This window comes from Pantherophis guttatus, chromosome 13 (genome assembly GCF_059756535.1).
Source record: "Pantherophis guttatus breed Tessera chromosome 13, ASM5975653v1, whole genome shotgun sequence".
Lineage (NCBI taxonomy): Eukaryota > Metazoa > Chordata > Lepidosauria > Squamata > Colubridae > Pantherophis > Pantherophis guttatus.
The window spans coordinates 9,201,383-9,211,624 of record NC_142075.1 but is presented as its reverse complement, the minus strand read 5'-3'; positions in this window follow the sequence as shown (position 1 = coordinate 9,211,624).

Here is a 10,242-nt window from a genome sequence, read left to right as displayed (position 1 = left end):
GCGCAGTTGAAGCAGCAGCAGCAGCAGCAGCAGCGGAAGCTCGACGGTGGGGGGGGGAAGGCTCGTTGACTCCGAGCATGCTCAGTAGCAGCAAGTGAAGCTCTAGCTTTTGCCCAGTTTTGCTTCCACGTGGGGAAAAAAACAGGGCATCCCGGTTCCGGTTTGAGCCGATGCGCTGCATTCAGTCATGGTTCCTTTTAACCGTGGTTTGTTGAGTGCACCCCAGCTGCCAGGTTCATACATAATGCAAAGGCAGCACCATAGTGTGTGGCTTACTTTTATGGTCACATAATATATGTTGGTATATGCAACATATATTAACTGTTAATTGTTAGGTTAACTCTAACCCTGACAGTTAGAACAATTAATCAGTGGAACGACTTGCCTCCAGAAGTTGTAAATGCTCCAACACTGGAAGTGTTTAAGAAGAGATTTGTCTGAAGTGGTGTAGGGTTTCCTGCCTAAGCAGGGGGTTGGACTAGAAGATCTCCGAGGTCCCTTCCAACTCTGTTATTCTATTCTATTCTATTCTATTCTATTCTATTCTATTCTAGCCACTGGAATAAGGAAAAAAGGAGGACATCTCCCGAAGTCTCATCTTGACTAGTTTATGCCCATTTTTCTATTTCTATTTATTTATTTAGTCATGTTTATGTTGTGTATATTGGAGGTGGAGACCCTTTGAGAGCTGAATGTGACAAAATTTCATTTTAATGCATGCCGATTAATGTACATTCAAAGTGACAATAAAGTTATTCTACGTCTAGTTAAGTGCAAAGTGTACCAGTTTATAATACCTTGGTAAAACCACACTTGGAATACTGTATCCAGTTTTGGTCACCATGATATAAAAAAAAGATGTGATGACTCTAGAAAGAGTGCAGAGAAGAGCCACAAAGATGATGAGCGGACTGGAGACTAAAACAGGGTTGGGTTCTACTTACCTTTACTACCAGTTTGTAGCGGGACCGCGCGATCGCGCTCATTTGCTCTTGCACACGTACGCTCTGTGTAATGTAATGAAGTGGGCTCTGATAGATGACCACTGGATAACTTTCTATTCACTCTATTCTAAAAAGCAATGCATCCGGTTGGAAAAAGTACAAACTCAGCCAAAATCCTTTTGGTTCCTCTAGGAGGCCTCTAAGTTGTCAGAAGAAAGGAACATTCTAATGACATACAGCTTAAAGGTTGGTTAGGTCAAGGGGATCCACATGAGTTAAAAGTTGTCTATCGTCAGAAGATGATTTGAATCTATGCTTCAGTAATCTACAAAAAGAATTATAACTGTTTTGCAAAGAAACTCTGTAATTAGGAAATGTTAATTAAAAATGATAAATGTATATGACCATATGAATTGCTGAGTTAACAGAATCCTTTGTCTAGAAGGGTATAAAACCATTGTACCTAAGTTCTGTCTTTGTTCAACGCTTCATGTACAGAGCCTTGAACCTATTGCACAATATATAAAATCTGTCTCTGATTAATCTAAAAGTTGTGTTTGTCTTATTAAATCCACAACATTTACATGCGCAGAAGCTTCTGTTCTTGCGCAGATTTTTCAATATCCTTCCCCGAGGAGTGGGGAGGGAATGGGGATTTTATTTATTTATTTATTTATTTTATTTCATGTATTTATATGCCACCCTTCTCCAGAAGGACTCAGGGCGGCGAACACAAGTTAAAAACATGTACAACAAAATCCCATTTTAAACCAAATTAATTAATAAATAATAAAACCCAGAATCAGAGTCAGCCTATTTGCTTGAACAGCCAAGTCTTCAGGTCTTGGTAAAACCTATATTTTAAATATAGTAAATATTTTGCAGTATCCTTCCCCCAGGAGTGGGGAGGGAATGGGGATTTTGCAATATCCTTCCCCTGCCATGCCCACCAAGCCATGCACACAGAACCGATAGTAAAAAATTTTGAATTCATCACTGGTCTTATCATTTAAAGAATGTCATCTTGCAGGACCCAGAAAGTGCACCTACTCTTACAAATTCTTGCCCTCTGGAATGACATCCTTCCCCAGAGTCTCGTGTGGCTCCATCTTTCTATTGCTCAAGAATTAATTTCTCAGCCTTGTGGAGTACTTCTTGATTTTCTTTATGTTTCATTTTTTTTTCTGTTATATTTTGCTGCATTTCTTTTAATACATCCATTTGTTAGCCATTCAGAGTTGTTTAGAAATTGGGCCGCCAATAAAATCTCGATCTATTTATCTCTCATCATTATCTATCTTTATTCATCTATTCCCCTCTCTTGCTCTGCCTATCTATCTCCCCTGTTTCCCCGAAAATAAGACATCCCCCGATAATAAGCCCAATCAGGCTTTTGAGTGCATACACTAAAATAAGCCTCCCCCTGAAAATAAGCCCTCCCTGAAAATATTTAAACGCAGAACTGGAAATCAGGTAAGACAGCAAGAGGAGCCCCATCTTGCTCCATGCACCCCAAAATAATAAGATCTCCCCGAAAATAAGGCCAAGTGGTTATTTCGGGGTTCAAAAAAATATAAGACAGGGTCTTATTTTTGGGGAAACACAGTCTTATTTATCTATTAATCCATCCATCCATCCATCTTATCATTTATCTATTTATCTTCTATCCACCCATTATAATCTCTATTTATCTATCGTCTTATCTCCATGATGGTGAACCTATGGCACGCGTGCCAGAGGTGGCACGCAGTACCCTCTCTGTGGGCACGTGAGCTGTCGTCCCAGCTCAGCTCCAGTGTGCATGCATGTGTACCTCCCACCAGCCAGCTGGTCTTCGGGTCTCTGCCGTACATGCACGAGGGGTGGGGCACATGGGGGAGCTTGCAGGGGGCGTACGCAGGGGGTTATGCACGCATGCATGGGGGCTGCACGCACAGTGCATTTTGGGAGTTTGGGTGTGTGCGCATTTGTGCACACACTTTGAGCACTCGGTCGGGAAAATGTTAACCATCTAATTTAGCCATCCATCCATCCATCCATCCATCCATCCATCCATCCATCATCTACATCCATCTATCATTTACCTATATATCTTCTATCCACCCATTGTAATATCTATCTTTCTTTCTTTCTTTCTTTCTTTCTTTCTTTCTTTCTTTCTTTCTTTCTTTCTTTCTTTCTTTCTTTCTTTCTTTCTTTCTTTCTTTCATGCCAAACAAGGCAGAAGGAATGGTCTGTTACTGTAACAGTAGGTGAGAAACACCTTGGGAGACTGAGCCAAGAGATGCTGCCAAGGGAACAGTGAGATAAGAGATAGCACAACTCACAGCTAAATAGTGGGATGGCCAAGAAGCTCAGAAGGGACTCTCCCTAATTTCTTGGCCTGTAAAACAGACCGGGGACGGAGAAATAAAACTGTACTTTCAGACTTCTGTCAATGTGACTTTACAATGAAGTAAAATGAGCTAATCCAGTTTTGATTCCTGTCTGGTTTGCCCCATGAGGCCGACAATGTCCATTTTGGTCTGAATTGCTTGATGTGTGTGAATATCATTGGCGATCATATTTATTGTACCTTAATATGTCCTTCATCGCATGCCCATTTGTGTGTTTTCAGCATAACCATCTCCAGATTGCCGTTGTCACAGCAATGGAATGCGGCCTCCAATTGCCCCGTAATTGTGTGGAATTTTCCCAGAACCACTAAGCTATTTGGATAGCCGTTTTTGTCATTAAACACTCCGTATGTCTCTCTCTCTCTCTGTGTTTCTCTTTCTCTCTATCCCTCTCAGTCATTTCCATTATATTTCAGGATTGAAAACCTTAGGAGAGATTTGTGTAAAAGGTCAGGAATTTGCAGTGAAAATTGGGACCATCCTCTTGGTGATGAGTTGAGTGAAATTGGAGATGAAAGAGGGACAAATGCTGTCAATGGAACAAAAGTTGTTAAGTTTCTTAAAAGGATCCCTGGAAAGAAACACTTCCTGTTTTGCATTTTTGCATGGGTAGGTTGCGAGTCTCTTCCCCCAAAAAGAAGACTATCTTATATGGCACAAAGATATGGTGCAAATCTTAGAGTCATCTTATTGGAACGCACCAAAAGAAACATCTAGGAAACCAGGAAGTGATTTCCACCCCCCAGGTCTCTCCAGAGGGCAGTTAAAGCTGAAGCCTAGAACTCAGCAGGTCAGAATGACTCCGATAACCATTTGCGGAGGAGGAAATTATATTCAGTTTAAAAGTGAAGTACAGGGAGTCCCTGAATACAGAACACAACAGAGTTGGGAGGGACATTGGAAGTCTTCTAGTCCAACCCTTTGCCCATGGCTGGAGACCCTATACCATCCTGAGCAAATGACTATGCAGTCTCTTCTTAAAAGCCTCCAGAGATGGAGCACCCACAACTTCTGCAGGCAAGCCATTCCAGCGATTAATTGTTTTCATGGACAGGAATTTTTTTCCTTAATTTTAGGCAACAGGGTCAGAGGTGGATTTCAGCAGGTACTGACCAGTTCTGGAAAACCGGTAGTGGAAATTTTGAGTAGTTCGGAGAACCGGTAGTAAAACTTCTGACTGGCCCTGCCCCCATCTCTTCTCTGCCTCCCAAGTCCCAGCTGATCGGGAGGAAATGGGGATTTTACAGTATCCTTCCCCTGCCACGCCATGCCCACAGAACCGCTAGTAAAAAAAATTGAATCCTACCATTGCTTCTCTCCTTGATTAATTTCCATCCATTGCTTCTTGTCCTGCCCTCAGGTGCTTTAGAGAATAGCTTGACCCCCTCTTCTTTGTGGCAGCCCCTGAGATATTGGAAGACTGCTATCATGTCTCCCCTAGTCCTTCTTTTCATCAAACTAGACATTCTCAGTTCCAGCAACCGTTCTTTATATGTTTTAGCCTCTAGTCCACTAATCATCTTTGTTGCTCTTCTCTGCACTCTTTCTAGAGTCTCCACATCTTTTTTTTGCATCGTGGCGACCAAAACTGGATGCCGTGTTCCAAGTGTGGCCTTATCAAGGCATTATAAAGTGGTACGGGTATTAGCACTTCATGTGATCTTGATTCTACCCCTCTGTTAATGTAGCTGTTCCTTCCCTGAGCTAAGAAAAAGGAGGGGATATAATCGAAGCACTATTAAACCACAATCGTAACAGCCACATTTCCATAGCTTCTTCCTTGCTATTAAGAGAACTCCCCCCCCAGCATTAAAAATCTGTAGTCCCCCAGTAGCCTTTTTGTGAGTTTTGTGATGTTAAGGGGAGATTCTGGAAAGCATTTTTTTGATGATGACTTGTCCCATCTTGATTTATGGGGGCCGGGTGGGCCACCAATACAAATGAACCACAAGGTTGAATGAATTTTTTTTTAGGTTGAAATTAGAACAGCCTGCCCAGTGGTGAATTCCTTCCGGTTCGGCCCGGTTCGGCCGAGCCGATAGCGGTGACGCTATTACGTCACCGAACCGGTTCTCTTTCTTGGGGAGCTGGGCCATCCCGCCCCCGGATTATCCCGACCTTATATTTCTTCTTTTTTTGCCCAGCTGAGAGGTGCGGCAGAGTGGATTGCTGCACCTCAACTGGGCAGATTCGCAACGCACTTGTGCAAAGCGCAAGTTTGGCGCGCATGTGAGCGAAGCGTGAATGCATGCGGCGATCGCGCGCAAAGCGCGCACACAAAGAAAACCGCTAGTAAATCCAGTTAAAACCCACCACTCAGCCTGCCTCACCTCCCAAGAATAATCCCAAATCTTGAAAGAAAGAAAGAGAAAAGAAACGTCTGCAAAGCTAAAGGAAGCCAGAGGGAAAGCAAAGCCTGTGAAAAATAGATGTTATTTTCAACTGGATATTGGAAACTGTCCCTCCCAGTGACTACATTTAGGAATTGATTAATTAAGTGACTGTTATCTTTATATTTATAGTCCAATAAACAGGGCACCACTGTGGTTATTTGGCTGTTCAGTCAAGCATCCCTGGAAGGTTTTTCTACCCGTGAATTGAGATTGCTTCACAGAGATGTGGGAGAGAATAAGAGTAGCTCAGCGGCATATTCTCTCCAGCATAGACTTCGGGATAATTGTTAGTTCTCCCCAGCAGTTTTGCAGACAATGAGAGAGTTTTCTCCTTGCTCTGAATTGTACCCTGGAACCTTGTGTTCTGCAACTTTGGAGTTACAGAATAACAGAGCTGGAAGATCCAATCCCCAGCTGTTGTGGCCCGCCAGCGGAGCTGGTAGCAGATTCGGACAGTGAGGAGGTTGGGGAGGAACATGGGCCAGTCCTGGAGTCTGGGGAAGGCTCGGACGAGGGGTCTGCGTCAGAGGCAGAGAGGGGTCCAGGGCAGCATGACAGTTATCAGCTGCCTTTGGAGTCAGACAGGTTGATTCTCTTCTTGTTTAGTTTCCAACCATTGTTTCTTGTCTTATCTTTTGGTGCTTTGGAAAATAGGTTGACTCCCTTGTCTTTGTAGGAGCCCCTCAAATATTGGAAGACTGCTATCATGTTGCCCCTAATCCTTCATTCTCTAGACTATCTGTAACCAATTCCTGCAACCTTTCTTCATATGTTTTAGTCTCCAGCCCCCTAATCATCTTTGTTGCTTTTCTCTGCACTCTTTCCAGAGTCTCAATATCTCAATATCATGATGTTCTCAAGCGCATTGTGCTTCCTGAAATTTTCAGAAGAACTCGGAAGTTAAATGCGGAAGAGCAAAGGGATAAACATTTGATAGCTGTTCTGCTAGAATTACACGGTGTTCATGTAACTCAATCAGGTTAACACCTAGAAAATGCATTGGTATATGCAGCGTACTACATTTGTCTTCTAAATCTGTCTAAAAGGGAGAGTAGAGTATTTAGATACGGCATCTATTTTCCAGTGGTGTCATTAAGGCCAAACAGACATGCTGAACGAGCACTAAAGAAAGACACAAAAGAAGCAGATCTAATTTATTCTAGCTTTTATTTTATTTTTTTTTTGGTTCTTGGTATGAATAACCATGAGCTAAAACACTAAACAGAACATCCTATCAAAGATAAAAAAGATAAAAAGAAATCTAGAATCTCCTCTCTTTTGTTCGTTGGTAAGCACAGAACTAACAATCATAAGGTCAGTGAGATTTCAAAGGGTAAGAAAGGGAAAATAGAAAATAAACGGGGGTGGGGGGAGTGCCCGGAGGTCAGCATTATTCCAAGGAAGACCCAAATAATTATCTTTCACGTATGGAAAGGTTAACAGTCAAAGTTTTAGGAATGGAAGCTTCATCAACTAGCTTGGTTTAGTTGATGCAACTACTACTTTGCTCAATCTTCTTAGATAAAGGGGTTTCGGTGGCACTCAGCAGGATGCCGTGCAACCCAAGAATTTCCTGGTGGTCTCCCATCCGACTACTAACCAGGTCACTGTTTTTGAAATCAGCCAACGTTTCCTAGGTGCTGCCATCAAGTGGATTCAATAAGCTTTACATCCAGGACATCTGTCCAAAGTCCCACTTTCTTCTCTCAAATAGCCTCCATCCATATTCATCCTCTCTAACTGTTTTCTCAACCTTTTGCAATTTTAAGAGGTGTGGATGGCTGGGGAATTCTGGGAATTGAAGTCCACACATCTTAAGCTTGCTACAACATGCCCAGTCCGCGAACCAAATATAAGGGCTGGCTCTAGATATTTTGGCTCCCCAAAATCACCCTCTTGGGAGGTTTTCCCTCTTCAAGATTTTGTGCTTTACATTTAAAATAAGGTAGTCCTCAACTTACAACAGTTTGTTTAGTGACTGTTTGAAGTTGTGAAAACTTTTTTTTTCTCCAAGGCCTTTGTAACTTCGAACAGTCACTAAACAAATGGTTGTTAGTCGAGGACTACCTGTAATTAACAGAATAACAGAGTTGGAAGGGATCTTAGAGGTCTTCTAGTACAACCCCATGCTCAAACAGGAAAGCCTATACCATTTCAGACAAATGGTTGGCCAATCCCTTCTTAAAAACCTCCAGTGTGGGAGCATTCACAATTTCTGGAGGCAAGTCGTTCCATTGGTTAATTGTTCTCACTGTCAGGAAATTTCTCCTTAGTTCTAGGTTGCTTCTCTCCTTGTTAAGTTTCCATCCATTGCTTCTTGTCTTGCCTTCTGGGGCTTTGGAGGATAGATTGATTCTCTTTTCTTTGTGGTAGCCCTTCAAATACGGGAACACTGCTGTCATGTTACCCCGATCACATGATACCTTCCAAAGCGTCCAATGTTTTTCTCATAACATCCCACAATAGTATGAAACGGAGGAGAAAAGTGGACCTAAGCTACCTAGTGACAGCCAAGTTAAAGTAAGGTTTGAAAGGTGACTATCGGCACCACAATAAGCCTCCTCTGCATTCTTTCTTCTAGTTAAATCTGGTTAAATCTGAGGCCCCACCATAATCTTGCCTGGTCTCTAATGAAGCCTTGCAGTTTCCTTTGCAGAGTTTTGCTCCCTTTCTTTCTAAAACACAGGTAGGTGTGTTGCATTAAGAACGTTGATTATTTCATTTTCTAATTTTGTTCTTGGAATTGGCAGCAGAATTGACATTCCCCCCAAAAGACTGAAAAGAAATACATAACTTCCTTAGGTCAAGATCAAGGATACATTCAGAAAAAAAAGAAGAAGCACATTTTGAGGATTGGTTTGCAAGGAATCTCTATGGCTATAGAATTTTTCAAAACATAAAGAGACCCCTCCCCTCCAACCAACCAACCAAGGAGAAACTAATCATCTAAAAACACTGAATAAAAATATAACACTTGTAATAATACTTATAATAATTTTAGAGGTTCATGTCAGTTGTCTCATATCAAAAGAAATCTATAAGGGAGGGAGGGAGGGAGGAAATGAAGGGAGGAAGGAAGGACACAATTTCTCCATGATGGGCTATTATAATCTCATCAATCAAATGGCACAATATTTTTTTTTCCTTTTAATTAAAGGAAACAATGACAAATATTTGTTTACAGTAACAGGACAGGATATTAAATTAAAAGCAGGTTCGTACAGCCCTGGGGACTTAAGAGCTGAAAAAATCTAAAAAAAAATATGTGGTTTTGCTTTATCGATATCCAAGTTTTCACATTGTTTTTAACCATTATGCTCAAACACGCTGTGGCAGAATGAGCTCGCCATTCCAAAAAAGCCCTTTTTTAGCATCCCGAAGAGAAGTACAATCAGGCTAAACACCTGTTTTGTTTCTTTCCTTTTTGTTTCTCAGCTACGCAATGTAAACTAAGCCTTTTTTCGTTATTGACCACGTGGGTTCAATCTCAAAGGTGAGGTTTCTGCTTTTAAGAGGGAGAATCAAGTTTTCTTTTGAAAACTTCCAGAGATGCCACTAACTGCCAATCTGGGCTGTCAAACAGGAGGAGAGGAGTGGGAATGGCGATACTGGAGTCATAGATGACCCCAAGCAGAAAGTGAATTGGCAGTGTGTGTGTGTGTGTGTGTGTGTGTGTTGAAGCCACAAAGATGAATGCATTTGTAGGTCACATCCATAAAAATGCTCGTTCTCAAATAACAAGAGAGTTGTTCCATTGGAATCTGTGCTTTTGAATCAGAAGCTGGAGCAACCAGTGCGATCGCCAGGCTACAAACTCCATCTTTTGAAGAGGGTCATTCAGAGCAATTAATCCAGTGTTTCTCAGCCTCAGCAAATTGGAGATGTCATCTCTCCATTTTCAGCCACCATGGTCTTCCTGGGCTCTATTTTTGGCTGCGATGGCCTCCTGCAGCCCTCTGCCAGCGAAAACAGAGCTTGGGAGGGCCGCGTGTGGCCTCATGAGCTCAGTTTTTGCTGGCAGAAGCACCGCAGGCTGGTCATTCACTGTTTCTGGGCCAGATCTAAGCACCCCGTGGGCCAGATCTGGCCCCCAGCCTTGAGTTTGACACCCCTGGTCTAGACTAAGAGTAAGAGATGGTGCAACGCATCACCAACTGACTTTCAAAGTGAGGATTTAATCCCCATCTCCGTAACAGGACCATTATTTTCTACATTCTCATTACTGTGCAAATCTGGGATTCCTAGAAAAGGGCAAAGGGAGGAAATCAGAGGTGGGTTTCAGCAGGTTCTGACCAGTTCTGGAGAACCGGGAGTGGAAATTTTGAGTAGTTCAGAGAACCGGTAGTAAAAATTCTGACTGGCCCTGCCCCCATCTATTCTCTGCCTCCCGAGTCCCAGCTGATTGGGAGGAAATGGGGATTTTGCAGTATCCTTCCCCTGGAGTGGGGTGGGAATGGAGATTTTACAGTATCCTTCCCCTGCCATGCCCACCAAGCCATGCCCACAGAA